At 47.0% G+C, this 18,724-nt stretch overlaps 1 protein-coding gene across 4 annotated transcripts in view; it reads left to right on the top strand.

Annotated features, from left to right (window-relative positions):
* The window catches only part of NCOR2 (nuclear receptor corepressor 2), a 233,097-nt gene that overhangs the window by 13,001 nt on the left and 201,372 nt on the right, over nt 1-18,724 (top strand). For 3 of the 4 annotated variants that reach the window (XM_039357314.1, XM_039357312.1, XM_039357315.1), the window contains exons 2-3: nt 13,201-13,344; nt 18,399-18,583. The gene's annotated coding sequence lies outside the window, so the exon portion shown is untranslated. The remainder of the gene's footprint in view (nt 1-13,200; nt 13,345-18,398; nt 18,584-18,724) is intronic. The other variant, XM_039357316.1, reaches the window with a different exon arrangement.

Below are 18,724 nucleotides of genomic sequence, written 5' to 3'. Positions count from 1 at the left end.
CTTCCTCCCTCTCTTCTTCCTCTCTCCCTCCCCTCCCCCCTCTCCCCTTCCTTCCTTCCTTCCTTCCTCCTTCCCTCCCCCTCCCCTCCCCTTCCCCCTCCCCCTCCCCTTCTTTCTTTCCTTCCTTCCTTCCTTCCTTCCTTCCTTCCTCCCTCCCACTCTCCCTCCTTCTGTCCTTCCTTCCCTCCCTCCCCCTCCCCTCCTCTTCTTTCTTTCCTTCCTCCCTCCCTCCCACTCTCCTTCCTTCCATCCTTCCTTCTGTCTCTCCCCCTCTCCTCCCCTTCCTTCTTTCTTCCCTCCCTCCCACTCTCCTTCCTCCGTCCTTCCCTCCCCCCCTTCCTTCTTGCCTTCATGATACCGCTTCCTCCTCCTCCTATTTTCACCATTACAACGACCCTGCGAGGCATGTTGGGCTGAGAGAGAGAGAGAGGCTGGCCCGTTTTTCTTGCCTACGGCAAAGCTAGAACTCTCCGTCTCTTGGTTTCCAGTGTGCCGCCTTCGCCACTACACCAAATCACCTCTGGTTTCTCAGCCAGGTACAGCCTCCGAGTCTGCAGTTCCATACCTCTTCATTCCTTCAATCCACAGACGCCTCTCCCCAGTCCCACCCTTATTAACTGACCCGAGAAGCAGGCAACTGGGCAGCCCCCTGGACCCCCAGGTTGCACATTGGGGAAGCTGTGCGCCGTTTGCGCCTGTGCCCGAGAACTTTTCTCCTGGGCCCGGAACGACAGCATCCTCGTGTTTTCATTGTGACAAAGGACAACAGTGTCTTTGGCTCGTAAGCCTGACCTCAGACAGCCTGAGCAAAAAGGAGATCTGTTCTCGTTTTTTAGCACCCACCTCCCAAAACACAAAGCGCCGTTTATCGCACAAGTTGTCTTTTGTCAGGAGCTTCCCTGTAAAAAACAAAAACGAAAAACAAAACCCAGACAAAATCCAGAGTGGAGAAATTCGTTTGCAGCCCTATGTTGCTCAGAAAGACATCTCCGAGGGTGTAAGGGCACGTGGGGAGATGGGTTGAAGAGATGCTGGCTAGGACAGAGGTCCCCAACCTTTCGCGCACCAGGGACCGGTTCCATGGAGAGAGGTTTTTTCCGTGGAGCGGAGGGGGCGTGGTTTTGTGTGCTGCCAGCATCTCGTGGATGGGGCTTTGCTTGTTTGTGCGGACCGGTTGCTGGCATGCCGCAATCCATTACCAGTCCATGGACCACGGGTTGGGGACCCCTGGCCCAGAATGAACAGATAAGAGTCCGCGTAGCCCACAGCTGTATAATGGGTGGGAAAAAAGCTCAGAAAATATCCTTTCTCGTTTCTCAGGCTATAAAGGAGACAGCGGGAGAATTGTACTTTCAGACTTGCAAGATTAATCTAGCTTCACAATAACAGAATAACAGTTGGAAGGGACCTTGGAGGTCTTCTAGTCCAGCCTACTCGAGCAGGAGACCCTATACTATTTCAGAGCAATGATTGTCGAATCTCTTTTTAAAAACTTCCAGTGATGGAGCACCCACAACTTCTGGAGGCAACTGCTGTTCCACTGGTTAATTGTTCCAACTGTCAAGAAATATCTCCTTAATTCCAGGTTCTTTATCTTGAACAAAATCAAGGCAGGGATTTCCTGAGTTTCTTCCTTGCCCATCCCTCTTTCTCTAGAGTCCAGATCATGTAATCTTTCATGGTTCTTTCATACCTTTCTCAAATAAATTCCTTTACACTCGCCTTTTAATTTGTGAATATATTTAGCTGCTGCTTCAGTCTAAGAAAGAAAAAAAAACAGAGCATGATTTTAAGAAACTGCAGATCTACCTTGGTATGCAAGCACCCTTCCTTCCTTCCTTCCTTCCTTCCTTCCTTCCTTCCTTCCTTCCTTCCTTCCTTCCTTCCTTCCTTCCTTCCTTCCTTCCTTCCTTCCTTTGAAGGAAGAGTCTTCATCATGGTTCAGTCCAAGCCAGGGATAAACAACATGGTGACTGCTTTAGGAAGAAGGTTGCAGTTTATTGAGGAGGAGAGCCAGACCGGAAGATGGTTCTGGTAGAGAGAGGAGGAAAAAAGGGCTGAGCACATGTAGGGAGTAGGTTTTTATACCCTTTGGAGCCTTTTGTTTTGAGTTGTTGCCTGTTCCTGTGGCATGAACTTTGACCTGAGTCTGAGTGTGCTTTTCTGGTATTCTGATGGTGATGGGTTAATCTTAATATGACCACAGGTCATATCCTGTTTCCCTGGGGCTGGAGCTAATGACTCTTAGAGTTTGGGTGAGGTATGTAGCTTTTAGGTGTCTTTGTCTTCTTAATCTCCTAGTTTCAACCTTCCTGATGGCTTACATCTGCATTTGTACAGAGCTGGCTTCTGCTTGGGGGAGGCAGACTTGGGGCTATTAAGAAAAACTGGGCATGCTTTTCTGCTTCTTTAAGATCCTTTGAGGAAATATATTTTTCTGCCCTTTTAATATTTCCTTCTCTGGGAGACTGACTTCCCACACTTACTTACTTACTTCCTTCCTTCCTTCCTTCCTTCCTTCCTTCCTTCCTTCCTTCCTTCCTTCCTTCTCCTCCTTTCTTTCTTTCTTTCTTTTCTCTCTCTCTCTCTCTCTCTCTCTCTCTCTCTGGGAGGGCTGTGGGGCACCTCCTTCCTCTGATAGGGAAAAACAAGGCGGGGGGCTAGCACTAGAGTTGGTGATCTCCTAAGAGGGAACCTCTTTGCAACCCAGTTGTCATCAGAATAGACCATGTAAATCCAGGTTGCAATGCTGGCCTAATCTTTCTGGCTTTCCTGATTTCTGCTCCTGCAGAGGACAAAGGCTTCCGGCTTTGATGCCTTTAATATTACCTTGCATTCCATCAAACAAATAAAACACCCCTTACATCCTGGGTTTTCCCCTGGCTGCTCTCTCTCTCTCTCTCTCTCTCTCTCTCTCTCTCTCTCTCTCTCTCTCTCTGTGTGTGTGTGTGTGTGTGTGTGTGTGTCCCTCTCTCTCTCTTTCTCCCTCTCTCTCTCTTTCTCCCTCTCTCACTCCCTTTCCTTCTCTCTCTCTCTGTCCCCCTCTGTCCCTCCCTCTCTCTTTCTCCCTCTCTCACTCCCTCTTTCTCTCTCTCTCTCTCTCTCTCTGTATCTCTCTCTCTCTGTCCCCCCTCTGTCCCTCCCTCTCTCACTCCCTCTTTCTTTCTCTCTCTCTCTCTCTGTGTCTCTCTCTGTCCCCCCTCTATCCCTCCCTCTCTCTCTTTTTTCCCTCTCTCATTCCCTCTCCTCTCTCTTTCTCTGTGTCTCTCTCTGTCCCCCCCCCTCTGTCCCTCCCTCCCTCCCTCCCTCCCTCCCTCTCTCTCTCTCTCTCTCTCTCTCCCCACCTGCTTTGTGTATAAAAGAAGTCCTACGTGTCTCCACAGCTGCCTTTTCTCAAGAAATCCCCCGCAGGCTGCGGTCTATTTGTAGCTCAGCGGTTGATTCAGAACAAGAAGAAATCTCTCTCCCGCCTCAGTCTGGGATCAAGGACAGGGACAATCAGAGCTTGAGTGCTTTCCCCCCAGAGGGCTTTTTGGCACAATTGGGTGGAAATTATTTTCAATTTAAGGGGTGGAGGAAATCAGGTCAGCCTTGAATTCGTTCTGGAATCTGGAAATGTGTGTTATACCCAAAGGGGAACAGGAGATCGCCTCCTTTGAGCATTGCTCTGTTTTCATGGGGGTTGGCTTCTGGGTAATACAGGTGAGTCCTTGAGTTAAGACAGGGGTAGGCAACCTTGGCTCTTTTATGACTGGTGGACTTCAACTCCCAGAATTCCTGAGCCAGCCATGCTGAGGGGAAAGGGAGAGGTTTCCAAGCTGAGCCATGCTGGCTCAGGAATTCTGGGAGTTGAAGTCCACGAGTCATGAAGGGGCCGTAGTTCCCTCATGCTGGCTCAGGAATTCTGGGAGTTGAAGTCCACGAATCATAAAAGAGCCAAGGTTGCCTACCCCTGTCCTAGGATGCCACTGAAGGACCCAATGTTGGGTTTAGACCAGGGGTAGGCAACCTTGGCTCTTTTATGACTAGTGGACTTCAACTCTCAGAATTCCTGAGCCAGCCATGCTGAGGGGAAAGGGAGAGGTTTCCAAGCTGAGCCATGGTGGCTCAGGAATTCTGGGAGTTGAAGTCCACCAGTCATAAAAGAGCCAAGGTTGCCTACCCCTGAGTTAGGACAACAGAGCCCAAAATTTCCGTTCTTAAGTCAGACGTGTGTTAAGTGAGCTTTGCCCCATTTTGACGGCCTTTCTCGCAAATGTCGTTCAGTGAATCGCTGCAGCTGATAAATTAGTAACCCGGTTGTGAAGTGAACCGGGCTTCCCCCGTCGACTTTGTTTGTCGGGAGGTCGCAAAAGGGGATCACGCGACCCCGGGACATGGCAACGGTCGTAAGGGTGAGCCGGTTGCCAAGCGTCCGAATGTTGATCACACGACCCTGGGGATGCTGCAAAGGTCGTACCTGTGAAAAATGTGGTCCTAAGTCATTTTTTTTCTGTGCTGTTGTAACTTTGCATGGTGACTAAATGGTCACTGACAGTGAAGACAATCAAACAGTGGAACAGCTTGCCTCCAGAAATCGTGGGCGCTCCAGCACTGGAGATTTTTAGGAAGAGACTAATAGACAGTCACCTGTCTGAGATGGTATAGGTCAGTGGTGATGAACCTATGGCACGTGTGCCAGAGGGGGCACTCGGAGCCCTCTCTGTGGGCACGCGCGCCTCGCTCTTTGGCTATATTTTCGCAGGAAAAAGCCATTTCTCAAGCCCCTTCCTAGCTAAAACAAGCCTCCAGAGCGAGCACGCTGTTTTCAGCTTTGAATTATATCAAATCTGACACCAAAAACAGACTAACAGATGACCTGAGTGCTGCATGTGTTGCTCTCAAACTTACAAAGTATGAGCCAAATTATCAGCATGCATACAGCAGCAAAAATCACATTAATTGTTCAAAAGCATGCCAAATGCAAACGTTTACCTTTCAGTAAAAAAGTCATTTGTATTACTGAAAGCTTTGTTATTGTGTTTTTCTTTTAAGACAAAATATGTTAGTGTATGAGTTGTTTTTTTCTAAACTAAACCTCCGTGTTCAGATTCAATTGCTGTGTTGGCACTTTGCGATAAATAAGTGGGTTTTGGGTTGTGGTTTGGGCACTCGGTCTCTAAAAGTTTCGCCATCACTGGTATAGGTTCTCCTACTTAAGCAGGGTGCTGGACTAGAAGACCTCCAAGATCCCTTCTAGCTCTGTTCTGTTCTGTTCTGTTCTGATCTCAAATGCAAAACTTTATTGAATACAGCATATCGGCACTGATGAATAGAAAACCAGCTCTGGCAATCTGGTGCTAGAACCATAAGCAAAAAAGAGTAAATCTTCCCTTCCCCCCTGACAGTCCAGGTCACATTGTCTAATGAGCCTTCAGACATTTGTTATGAGAAGAAAGTCTCTCCTCACCATAACATTTCTTGGATGACCTTGATTCCCATTTAGTTAGAATCAGCGGTGGGATTCAGCCGGTTTGCACTGGTTCGGCAGAACTGGTAGCTAATTTTTGCTACATTCGGAGAACGAGCTGGCTTCCAGAAGTCCATCTAGGCCTCGGAGGCCTCCCAGGCCTAGAATAGCCCACCAGAAGTGCATGGATGCCACTTCCAGAAGTCTGTTCTAGGTCTCAGAGGTCTGGAGGAGGCCTCCCAGGCCTAGAACGGCCCACTGGAAGTACATGGATGCCACTTCCAGAAGTCCGTTCTAGGCCTCAGAGGCCTGGAGGAGGCCTCCCAGGCCTAGAACGACCCACCGGAAGTGCATGGATGCCACTCCCAGAAGTCCGTTCTAGGCCTCAGAGGCCTGGAGGAGGCCTCCCAGGCCTAGAACGACCCACCGGAAGTGCATGGATGCCACTCCCAGAAGTTCGTTCTAGGCCTCAGAGGCCTAGAGGAGGCCTCCCAGGGCTAGAACAGCCCACCGGAGGTGCATGGATGCCACTTTCAGAAGTCCGTTCTAGGCCTCGGAGGCCTAGAATGCCGCACTGGAAGTGCATGGATGCCACTTCCAGAAGTCCGTTCTAGACCTCGGAGGCTGAAGCCTGCATCGAATAAGAGAACTGGTTGTTCAGATATTTGAATTCCACCACTGGTTAGGATCCACCTGTGCATTCCATCACCCCCTTCCCCCCTTGGTCTGTTGGCCAGCGAAAGAGCAACATGGCTGTCATAGCGTGAGCATGCTTTGTAGCTTGACACTACCTCTACTTCCCAGAGAACCAAAGAGGATCCCTTCTGAAATCCTTCCCACACCCCTTTTCCTTCTCTGGGCTGAGATGTCTTTTATCTAACCTGTGCCCTAGCTGTCACTCCCAAGGTTATTCTCCCAGCCCATTGCCACTTGCAATTGTTCCACACTAACACATCTCCAAAAGGCCCAGAGAGAAAAACAAGTGAAAAAATAGGGGGAAAGATGAAAAAAGGAAAAAAAAAACAACCCTGAAAATCCAGAGGCCTGGGGCATTTTTATTTAGCTTCCTTTTTCGAGGAATGGAGGCAGACAAGGAAACCAGGTCAATAGCAGAAATGAAGTGAACTTGGCTGAACTGATGGGACTTCACTGGAGCAGAACAGAACAGAATAACAGAGTTGGAAGGGACCTTGGAGGTCATCTAGTCCAACCCCCTGCTCAGGCAGAAAATCCTATACCATTTCGGGCAAATGGCTGTCCAGTTTCTTCTTAAAAACTTCCAGTGTTGGCGCATTCACCGCTTCTGGAGGCAGGTTGTTCCACTGGTTAATTGTTCTAACTGTCAGGAAGTTTCTCCTTAGTTCCAGGTTGCTTCTCTCCTTGATGAGTTTCCACCCGTTGCTTCTTGTCCTGCCTTCAGGCGCTTTGGGGAATAGCTTGACTGCCTCTTCTTTGGGGCAGCCCCTGAGATACGGGAAGACTGCTATCCTGTCCCCCCTCATCCTTCTCTTCATTAAACTAGACATATCCAATTCAGCAACCGTTCTTTATATGTTTTAGCCTCCAGTCTTTTAATCATCTTGGTTACCCATCTTTGCACTTTCCCCCCAAAAGTCTCAGCATGTTTTTTGTAAAGTGATGACCAAAACTGGATGGAGGATTCCAGGTGTGGCCTTACTAAGCAGCAGTGAGGGTTTAGCTTCTCCTTCATTGCATCTCCGGTGGAGAAGCTGGAATGACGGTGTCTGTATTTTATTTTATTTTTAAGGGCATTTTGTGAACACCGAGTTTGCAGTCCAGACTGCGAAAGGAAATAACCCCAAGTTTTCCTGAAGTTTGTTTGTTCTTAAGAGTTTTGACCTTAAAAAAAAAAAAGCAAGGGTAAAGGAGAAGCACAGATACGTTTTTTTTTTTTTCTATAATCATGCAGGTTCGGAATGAGAAATAGGCCATATATAGCTATGAAATGCACCAAGCCGAGCTGCTTTTGGTTCCTTCTTTGTCTGGGAGAAAAATGGGAAGATTTGTCAATGCAGGAACGCAGGCTTCTGAGGGGAGTAACAATCCACAGAAGGGAAGCGGTGCTTAATCCTTACTCCGAAGAAGGATGGCGTCCACCAAGGTGTAATTTAATTTTATAGGGCCAGACGAAAACCTGCCAGGCCCCATCGATCATGGAGTGATCAATGGGAAGGCAAAGCCGGCCTAGGGATTAGATAAAAGGAAGGCTCTACACTCGGATGCAGATTTTTGACCTCCTAATTTGTTAATTGCGTTGCCAGGAAGGGCGAGAACAAACTCGTGGTTTAGCCCAATTTGCATGGGGCTTTGCGTCTGTCCTCCACGGGCTTTGCAAGACCAGGAGAATGCAGGGTCTCTGCCCTCCTCAGCCATTCTTCCTCTAATGATGTATCCTTGAGTCAGGCCTAGTGACATATCGACGTCCAGCAGACAGGTTCCTAGTCCTTATGGTGAACAGTAACTGCTAGGCCCAACAGGTTATGGTGAACAGTAACTGCTAGGTCCAGCAGTCAAGTTTCTAGTTCTTATGGTGGTCAGAAACCACGAGGTCCAACAGTCAGGTTTCTAGTCCTTCTGGTGAACAGTAACTGCTAGGTCCAGCAGTCAGGTTTCTAGTCCTTATGGTGGTCAGGAACCACTGGGTCCAACAGTCAGGTTTCTAGTCCTTATGGTAGTCAGGAACCACTAGGTCCAATAGTCAGGTTTCTAGTCCTTCTGGTGAACAGTAATTGCTAGGTCCAGCAGTCAGGTTTCTAGTCCTTATGGTGGTCAGGAACCACTAGGTCCAACAGTCAGGTTTCTAGTCCTTCTGGTGATCAGGAACCGTAGAATAAAGGTGCTGTTCTAAGGAGCTGAGGAAAGATTTTGGCAGTCGAAAAGACTGACAAAGTTTGTTTTTCATTAGAATAGACGGTTACGTTTCCTCCCGGATGCCAACCCACAGAAGCTTCTTTGGAAAATAATTGTTCTGAGCCGGCCTACGGGGAGGATTTTCGTTTTTTTACAGTTCTTCCTTAAAACAAATGACACCCCGAGGCCTTCCCATCGCTCAATTTGCTTTTGAAAAGGGTTCCCGGATCTGCAAGATAGAATGGAAATTTTCATGGCAAAAGGGATCCCCCTGCCCCATTGCTCCGTTTCCGGCTTTCTTTAACCCAGCCGGGGAAACTGTCCTCCAACCTTTACAGGCTGGGAAGGCGCTGGAACAAAGTTTGGGAAACTTTTTCTCACATTCCATTCCTTTCCATCAGCTTTTCCCCTTTCTGGAAAATTAATTCAGCCCGGCATCTGGGGAGGCTGCTTGGCAGAGCCGCAGGAAGAGAGCTGCGACTGTTTTGTTTGGGATTTTGGAGGTCGGCCTAACCCACAGCTGGGGTGGGGGCTCCTGCAGCCACTAATTCATCTGGTCAGCCTGCCTGAATGTTCCCCCCTAAAGCCCCCCTCCCCTTTCCTTTTGGCTCTCTCCTATGGAATGTTGAGTAATGCATTTACTACAGGGAGAGGGTTTACTTGTCACTCCCTTTGCAAAATTCCTTGGTTTGGAAGGAGTTAGCTCTTGGCAGGCAGCTCTCCTCTCTCCCTTTCTCTCTCTCTCCCCCCCCCCCTCTCTCTCTCTCAGATAGATAGATAGATAGATAGATAGATAGATAGATAGATAGATAGATAGATAGATAGACAGACAAATGATTGATGAGGCAGGTAGGTAGGTAGATGATAGATAGATAGATAGATAGATAGATAGATAGATAGATAGATAGATAGATAGACACAGACAGACAGACAAATGATTGATGAGGCAGGTAGGTAGATAGATAGATAGATATTGAGGATATAGATAGATAGATAGATAGATAGATAGATAGATAGATAGATAGTTAGATAGATAGATAGAGATAGATAGATAGAGATAGATAGATAGATAGATAGATAGATAGATAGATAGATATTGAGGAGATAGATAGATAGATAGATAGATAGAGAGAGAGAGAGAGAGCTAGCTAGCTAGCTAGATAGATAGATAGATAGATAGATAGATAGATAGATATTGAGGATAAAGGTAGATAATAGATAGATAGATAGATAGATAGATAGATAGATAGATAGATAGATAGATAGATAGATAGAGTAGTGGCCAAAATTGTGGAAACCTTTTGAGAAAAGTGTATTTTTGAGGTTTGATGGATAATAACACCATTGTTCTTTGGCGTAGTACCATAAAATTATATATCAGTGGAAAGATAATTTAATCAAGAATGTAATGCAACAAAGTTTGTTCAATTATCTATACTGTATTCTATGAAAAGTTATAGCCAAACAACCAGAAAAAGGAAGCACAACTTGCTTAGGTTGATATCAAGTAACTTTCCTTCATCTGATTATAGCCAATGAGGCTGAGTATTTAGAGAGCCAATCGAGTGTCATCCTGTTTTGGCAATGAGCCAATCAGATTCAATTATTCAGGATTCCGTTATTGATCTCATGTATTGAAGTTGAGAGGAGGACATTTGTCAATGTGTTATGTGATTGCTATCAAGTTGGTTGGGGTTTTTTGTGCTCCTTCATTTAGTGAGCTTGTAAAACGTAATAAAATTAAAGAAATGGTGCAAAGAGTTGGCTGGTCGTCCAGAAAGCGATGTAAAATAGTATTATTAAGTGAACAAGACTACAGTTATACAGAAATTAGAAGAAAAATTGGTGGAAATTTAACCAAAGGTGGCATTTCTACTATACACTTTTCCCAAAAGGTTTCCACAATTTTGGCTACTACTGTAGATGACAGATAGATAGATAGATAGATAGATAGATAGATAGATAGATAGATAGATGATAAATTAGATAGATAGATATTGATAGATAGATAGATAGATAGATAGATAGATAGAGAGAGAGATGATAGATAGATAGATAGATAGATAGATAGATAGATAGATAGATAGATAGATAGATAGATGCAATGGTGGGATTCAAATATGTGAACAACCGGTTCTCTGTGTGGATGCCACTTCCGTAAGTCCATTACCCACCAGGATTTGTGGACTTCTACTCCCAGAATTCTCCAGCCAATCAGGCTGGCTGTGGAATTCTGGGAGTTGAAGTCTATACATCTTGAAGTTGCTCAGGCTGAGAAACCCTGCCCTAGATGGCTGAGTTTAGGCAAGCCATAAGCTAGAATGACAAACCATGATAACGAAGCCAGCTTTGATGTGACCCAAGACATCAAAAGCAAAGAAACTGTATGCTGGCTTGGTGACCCTATTCGAAATTCATCATCCAACCAAGCCAACATTGGTTCTCCACGACTGATAGATGCTCTCAAAATTCTTGGTGAAAAAGAGACCTTGGTCATCTCCTGGTTTCTCGTGATCCTACAAAGATCTCAAACCTCTTAACTGCAAAGCCCAACCAAGAGATTCACCCAGATTTTTTAAAAACATAAATTATAGTGCCAAGAGCTCAGATCTGAGATATGAAGCCCCCAACCCATCTTTATGGCCGAGATCCAGTGGTGGGATTCAGCCAGTTCACACCAGTTTGGCAAAACCGGTAGCTAATTTTTTTGTTGCCCAGACCCAGAATGGACTTCCAGAAGCGGCATCCACACAGAGAACCGGTTGTTCACCTATTTGAATCCCATCGCTGCCAAGATCCTTCAGACAGGCTCTTTCTGAACCTTTTAAATCTCTTTTACTGGAAAGTTTGCACAGTGGATTAAGGGTTGATTTATTTGACTAGCTCCTCAATGGCATTTTCCCATCTGCTGTTTAACATGTGTTCAGAAATAACATATTTTTGGCCTTCCCACCCTCAGCTTAATCTCTTACACAGAAAGTATCAGGAAGTGAAGTTGGGCTGTTTGCTAAAGAGTCTCCCAACATTTATAAATACATAAATTTAATAAATAAATTTAGCATTTCTGGATTCCTGGATATCTTATGGGCGAGCAACCGTCCTCCTTTAAAGAAACAAACTGGCTATTTTTGACTCCAGACCTGTGGGTTTTCTCGCTTTTTTCGCCGTGATGACTGCCCATCAAATTCTTTTGCCTGATTGCTCACCTTGATCGGCCGTTGGCTAAACCCACAAACCGACCTCTTTTCATGCTAGGCTAGTTTCATGCAAGCTGGGCTTTTTTTGATGCTAAAGATGGAAAAACACAGCATCTGTCTGCTCCTTTAAAAGAATAGGTCATCTGTTTTCTCCCAGAGAAATTCAGCCCTGGCTTCCTTTTTGTTGCACTGAAGAAAAACAGATGCTTTTCTCAAACTTGCGGATGGAGGGAGGAAGAAGAGGAATAATAGCAGAGTTGGAAGGGACCTTGGCCGTTTTCAACAAAATCGAACCGCTTTCTGAAAAAGCTGCCTGCTTGGGCTGCTGAATCATCTGCTTTGATAAGGAGGAATCGAAATACAACGAGGGCCTTCCTCGAACGCACCAGATCACAAAGGCACAGGCCACGTTTTAACCTGGATTGTGACTCTAACATCTGGAATACAGTTGATGGTTTGGATGTGTGAAAACTCGAACTTGCATTAAGTAAACCACAGTTAAGATGATGCATGCAATCAGAGCCAGTGAATCAATCTATCAGAATAGAACTGGCTGTCTCTTGGAAGGAAGGAAGGAAGGAAGGAAGGAAGGAAGGAAGGAAGGAAGGAAGGAAGGAAGGAAGGAAGGAAGGAGGGAGGGAGGGAATAACACAGTTGGAGGGATCCTTGGAAGTCTTCCAATCCAACCACCTGCTCAAGCAGGAGACCCAATACCGTTCCAGACAAATGGCTGTCCAGTCTCCTCTTAAAAACCTCCAGTGATGAAGCACCCACAATTTCTGGAGGCCAGCTGTTCCACTGGTTAATTGTCCCCGCTGTTAGGAACTTTCTCCTTAATTTCAGGTTGCTTCTCTCCATGATTAGTTTCCATCCATCGTTTCTTCTCTTGCCTTCTGGTGCTTTGGAAAAATAAGTTGACCCCTTCCTCCTTGTGGCAGCCTCTCAGATGCTTTTCTCTAGACTGGCCCTTCCCAATTCCCCCAACCGTTCTCCGTATGTTTTACTCGGCAGAAACTGCTGGCTCTGTATTTTATATTAAGGCGCTACCGATAGCCAAAGATACAACGGCATTGAAAAAAGCGACTGATGGCCACTCCTGTTATCACCCCCCCCAGCACCCCACTGCAGTCAGGATCAAAATTTGGGTGCTGGGCAACCGGCTTTGATTTACAGTGGTTGCAGCGTCCCGGGCTCACGTCATCCCCATTTGCAACCTTCCGAGCAGGCTTCCGATGAGTAAAGTCACTAGGGAAATCCGGTTTTGCTTAGCGACTGCGTGCCTCACTTAACAACTGCAGTCATGGTAAAAACAAAAAACAAACAAACAAAAATTAGCGCTTAACCAACACCTCGCTTAGCAACAGGAGTTCTAGATCCAGATCTGGTTGTTAAGTGAAGGACTAGCTATATTTTCTAGAATTGCAACAGAACGTAGGAACACAAACTGGTGGCCAACCCAACCGGTTGTACTTACTTCAAAAAAATTACAGCCGTGCAATTCTAGTCGCAACGCGGCGTGCGATGTAAAATGACGGGAAAAGGAATTAAATTAAAAGCCAAAAGCCGGAAGGCTCTTGGGAACACCTTTTATGGGTTCAGGGGGGCAGCAAATAAATTGAATAAATAAAATAATTTTTATTTTTTGTTTTTTAACCGGTCTGGTTTTTGCACCTTTCTCGACAGAGGGGACTCTTTTGTGAAGAACCTTCTCCAAATTCTTTCCGAAGCTCTGCCAGGCTTTAATAAGAACCGCTCTTTCGTACGGGTTTGATGTGCAGATGTTAAAAAGTTGCGGCGAAGCACTCGTCCTCTTGGGGATGCACAGAGGTAGGAAAATCTGATGGGGGGGGGGTTATGGCTGTGCGGCGGCGGTGGCAATTTCTGAACAATGGGGAGCAGCGGAGTGGAAAATGGGGATCCATCGGAGCCAAGTGGGGTGTCAGCCTGAGATGCCAGGAAGGTGCACGGAGGCCCTGGGCTCGCCCATGGTGCTGAGCCAGCCTGCAGGTTTTGTACAATCTGAGAACTGTTTTTCATCTTAGAACACATGATTTTGGGATTATCTTCCTTCCCTTTCCCTCGCTTCATCTCATTTACCTTCCTTCCTTCCTTCCCCCTTCATTTCCTCCCACTCATCTTCCTTCCTTCCTTCCTTCCTTCCTTCCTTCCTTCCTTCCTTCCTTCCTTCCTTCCTTCCTCTCATCTCCATTGTTTCCTCCCTCCCTTATTCTTTTACCTTCCTCCCTCCCTTTCCTTCCTTCCCTCCTTCCTTCCCTCTTCATTTCCTTCCTCTCATCTTCCTTCCTTCCTTCCTTCCTTCCTCTCATCTTCGTTGCTTCCTCCCTCCCTTTTTCTCATTTACCTTCCTTCCTCCCTTTCCTTCCGTCCCTCTTCATTTCCTCCCTCTCATCTTTCTTCCTTCCCTGCCTTCCTCTCATCTCTGTTGCTTCCTTCCTCCCTCTTATTCTCATTTATTGTCCTTCCTCCCTTTCCTTCTTTCCCTTCATTTCCTCCCTCTTCCCTCTCATCTCCCTCCCTTCTCATTTGCCTTCCTTCCTCTCCTCCCTCCCTTCCTTTTTCCCCTCCCTCTCATCTTCCTTCCTTCCTTCTTCTCATTTACCTTCCTTCCTCTCTTCCCTTCGTTCCTTCCTTCTTTCCTCTCCTCTTTCCTTCCGTCTTTCTTTTTCTTTCCTCTCTCCCACTTCCCTCCCTTCTTCTCATTTACCTTCCTTTCTCCTTCTTTTCCTCCCTCTCTTCTTCCTTCCTTCCTCCTTCCCTCCCGTCTCCTTTCCTTGCTTCCTTCCTTCCTTCTTCCCTCCCTTCCCTTCCTCTCATCTTCCTCCCTCCCTTCCCCCTCCCTTTCCTTCCTCATCCTCCTCCCTCTCTCCCTCCCTCTCATCTTCCTTCCTTCCTTCCTTCCTTCCTTCCTTCCTTCCTTCCTTCCTTCCTTCCTTCCTTCCTTCCTTTTTACAAAAAAAACCCCTTTCCTCCAGATCACCAACCAGGGGTCAGTGCCTCCCACCCAACCCCTTGGGCGTGCAGCCAGATGCTCAAGGTGTCTCCCACCTGGATTTCACCTCCCTCCCTCCCTCTCCGCTCAGCCGCCTCTTCCTTTTTTGGAGAACAAAACCCAGAGCTTTCTCCTGGAAAGTTTCCATAGCCGCTCCAGTTTTTTGGAGATTTAAGGACGCCTTCTTTGCTTCTGCTGGACTCCAGCCAGACGGGGGGGGGGGGGGAGGGGGGGAGAGAAAGCTCCCCCCCCCACAAAGGCACCTTTGTCCTGGCTTCCCCCCACCCCTGGCCCCAGTCGGCGGAGGCATTCCGGCCTCTCTCTTTTGGCCAGGCTGCGCCTGAGGTCGATCAAAGGGTCTGTAGGCGGCCTTGGCAAGGGGCCATAAACGCAGAGGCAGACTGTTTGCCTGGGTGAATTCATTCCCAGACCCTTCCCCTTCCCCCCCCCCCCAGCTTCACAAACACATCTCCCACCCAGCTCTAGCAGAACAGCTGAGTCAGTGGCTGCTTTGCGCAGTGGCCAGAAATAAGGCATGAAATTTCTGCTCTGCACAAGAGCCAAAATCCTGTGTGTGTGTGTGTGTGTGTGCGCGCGCGCGCCGTGCGCGCGCACAGCTTCAGGTGTGCGCTTCAGATTCATGACCCAGCGATGTAATGCCATCAGTGCTACAAGGGCGTGGGGTTTGAACCGTGGAGGAGGAGGAGGAGAAAGAGGAGAACTATGGGGTCCTTGGTGCTCTCTGAGCTTGGTGGGGGTTTTGCAGACATTTTGCGACCCAAATAGGTAATACCATCAGTGCTACAAGGGAGTGGGGTTTGTGGAGTGGAGGAGGAGGAGAAGGAGGAGGAGGACTGTGGGGTCCTTGGGGCTCTCTGAGCTTGGTGGTTTTTTTGCAGACATTTCGCGACCCAACTAGGTAATGCCATCAGTGCTAGAAGGGAGTATGGGTTAAGAAGGAGGAAGAGGAGAAAGAGGAGGAGGAGAAAGAGGAGAGAAGGAGGAGGAGGAAGGTGACTGTGGGGTCCTTGGTGCTCTCTGAGCTGTTTTCTTGCAGAAGTTTCATTACCCAGATTAGGTAACATCACCAATGCTAGCAGGGAGTGAGGTTTGCAGAGAGGAGGAGGAGGAGGAGGAGGGGGGGGGAGCAGGATGACAACTGTGGGGTCCCTGATGCTTTCTGAGATTGTGTCTTTCTTGCAGATATTCATTATACTCAAAGCAGGGAACATCAGGGCTAGTGATGTTACCTAGTGTGTTATCTAGCAGAGCGTTTGCGTGCACGCACTTGCCAGCTGCTCACATGAGTGGGGATGCATGCACACACTCATCCCGTACTTCCTTGGCCCGGTTCTGAATGGCTCAATGCCTGATAGTGGGCCGTGGGTTGGGCACTCCTGCTTTACACACAAGCCGAGCCTGAAGCTGTGTTCACGCTGAACCCCAGCAAACAAGCCACATTAGCCCTGCAAACAGGCCCAGTTTGGGCAGAATACAAGGATGGAAAGATGCTGTTGTGAATGACCGTTCAGAACCAAGGTTGATGCTCTATGGTTGTGGCGTTGCAGGAATCAAGCAGTCGTAAGCTGAGGACTAACTACCTGTACTAGGCAGGGTCAGGAGTGTCTTAAAGGTGGCAGAGTCATCTTGAAGTCGATTGATCCATTAATGTCATTTTAAGAATGTAGTTGGGTTTAGCTGAGTGAGCCTCTTCTTCATGGTTTAAACCAGGGGTCCCCAACCCGTCCGTCTGTGGCTCACTGCCGGACCACAGAAGTAATAGGCAAGTGCATGAAGGCACACATGAGTGCAAAGCTGCATTTTTTTTTATTAAAAATTTTTAAGTTTTACAAAACAATTCCCTTCCCCAAACCCCCCCAACCCTCCCATACCCCCCCCCGACCTTCCCAGAGCTGAATACAGGCTTAATTCAAATTTTTTCAAAAAATCTTAGAACACATATAAACTATAAGCAAATCTAAATACATTAATTAAACAAATTATAAAATAGTTAACAGTAATATATAAAAAGAAAATACAAGAAGGAAGGAAAAAAGAAACAGAAAAAAAAGAAGAATCAAATAAAAAAAAACAAGAAAAATAATAAAAAAAAATTAAAAAAGAAAAAATCTATCAAATATCTTAAGTTTTAAATGTAAATTATTGAAAAACTAAATAATATTTTTTTATATCCAACTTATATTGTATAAACTCTATCCATTTTTTCCATACCCAAAAATACTTCTCTTGCGCTTGATCTTTCAAGAAAGCCGAAATCTTTGCCATTTCCGCCAAGTAGGAAACTTTAAGCTGCATTTTTTTAAAGTGGCAAGCATGTGAAACCATGCTCTCTGCCCCCCCCCCCACTACTGCTGCATCCGCTGGTCCGTCCAGCCAGAAAAAGTTGGGGAACGCTGGCTTAAACATCGTAGTTTAGGATTGAACGAAACTGCTGTGGTTTACTCCATAGCAGGAACACTTGGCTTATTATAGAGTAAGTGTAGGGTTTCCTATCTGGGCAGGGGGTTGGACTAGAAGACCTCCAAGGTCCCTTCCAACTCTGTTATTCTATTCAGTAACGGTGGGCGAATCCAGCTCGATTCTTCCAAAGCATAACCCGGTTCCTAAATCCTGCCATGTAAGAGAACAGTTGTTGCAGGGGTGAACGGCATTCAGGAATTCTCCTTTGTGGATATTTAAGAAATTAACATGTCTCATGTGCAGTGTGTGTGTGTGTGTGTGTGTGTGTGAGGTATGCTGGCAGGCTGGTAAATGCATCTAAAAAAAAATGACTAATTTTCCAAGCCAGCCTTGCCCGCCTACGGATCCCTTCTGTTATTCATTTCTACTTAAAATGAGGAAGGGAGGGGAAAAAAGGGGCCAATCTAAATGTCTAGAGCTGATTTTTTTTTAATTCTGGAATTGTTTTCTGGAGAGGATGAACACAGAGGATCTGCGGTGTATGAAGGAGAGATCCTACATCTCCCTCCCTCGACAGGTAGCTCTCAACTTGACCATCATTCCTTTAGTGATGTGACTTATGACCGATCCTCGGACTTACAACCGTTGCAGCATCCCCCCAGGGTCACGTGATCAGAATTGGAGAGCTTGGCTAACTGGCGGGTATTTAGGACAGTTACAGCATCCCGGGCTCACGTGATCACCATTTGCAATTTTTCCCAGCAAAGTCAATTAACGACCGACCGCAGTCATTTCCTTAACAACTGTGGCAAAAACAAGTTATAAAATCAGACGTAACAACATCCGCCTTGCTTGCTTAGCAACAAACATTCTGGTCCCCATTGTGACTGTAAGCCCACAGTTTCCTTAAGGACCACACTGGGGTGATTCGTTGAACCACCATGGGAAAAAAAGCAAACAAATAAAAATAAAAAATTGGATGCGACTCACATCACCACCACCTTGCTTAGCAACTGAAATTCTGTTTCCCAACCCTGGTTGTAAACTGAGGACCAGCTGTATGTCTTTTAATTTGAAGCTTAAACCAACAGGTAAGGCTGGTCAATGGATTAGCAGCCCTGCCTTATTAGCTCTCTTTAATTCAGCTCTCTGGGGTTCAGGCAGTGTAATACGCCAATTATATATCTGACAAATGGGAGGGGCTGGAAAGTAATGGGTTTTGCGCGGCACCGTAGTTGGGAGTGGAAAACCATCAGTGGCTATTGATTTATACGCTGCTAAGGTCCGGGGAGGGGGTGCAGAACGCGGTTTTGTTCCAGGCCGGAAGGTCACGTGTGAAACCAAAACACGCGAGGGCTTTGCAGTGTAAAAGCAGCAGGTGCGCTAACCAAGGGATCCGGGTGGCGTTCCGAGGCTCTTTAACTACAATTAAGCCTTCTTTAAACTACAGGTGGACCTCGACTTAACGGCCGCAACTGGGACGTCTCCGCCGCTTAAGGAAGCCGGGTTGTTGAGCGGGTTGCAGCCGGTTTGACGACCGCGGTCGTTAAGCAAATCAGTACCTTTGAGGCCCAGTGCAACCGATCTGGGACCAGGGAAACCTCTGGATTCCTTCAGCGTCCGCATTAACCCGAGGTACACTGACTTGGGAGCCCCCCCCAGCTGCAAGTGGGACCCCAGTTCCTGCACCTCCCTCTCCCCAACCCTTGCCCCCTCCCCACCCAGCCCCTTCCCTTCATCCAAGTGACCCGGGGCGCCTGGAGAGCTGCAGGGGAG

The sequence above is a fragment of the Crotalus tigris genome, unplaced genomic scaffold (assembly GCF_016545835.1).
Source record: "Crotalus tigris isolate CLP2741 ecotype Arizona unplaced genomic scaffold, ASM1654583v1 scf7180000018891.247784533:1973344, whole genome shotgun sequence".
Lineage (NCBI taxonomy): Eukaryota > Metazoa > Chordata > Lepidosauria > Squamata > Viperidae > Crotalus > Crotalus tigris.
The sequence above is the reverse complement of the archived record's forward strand: the minus strand, read 5'-3'. Positions and strand labels throughout refer to the sequence as shown.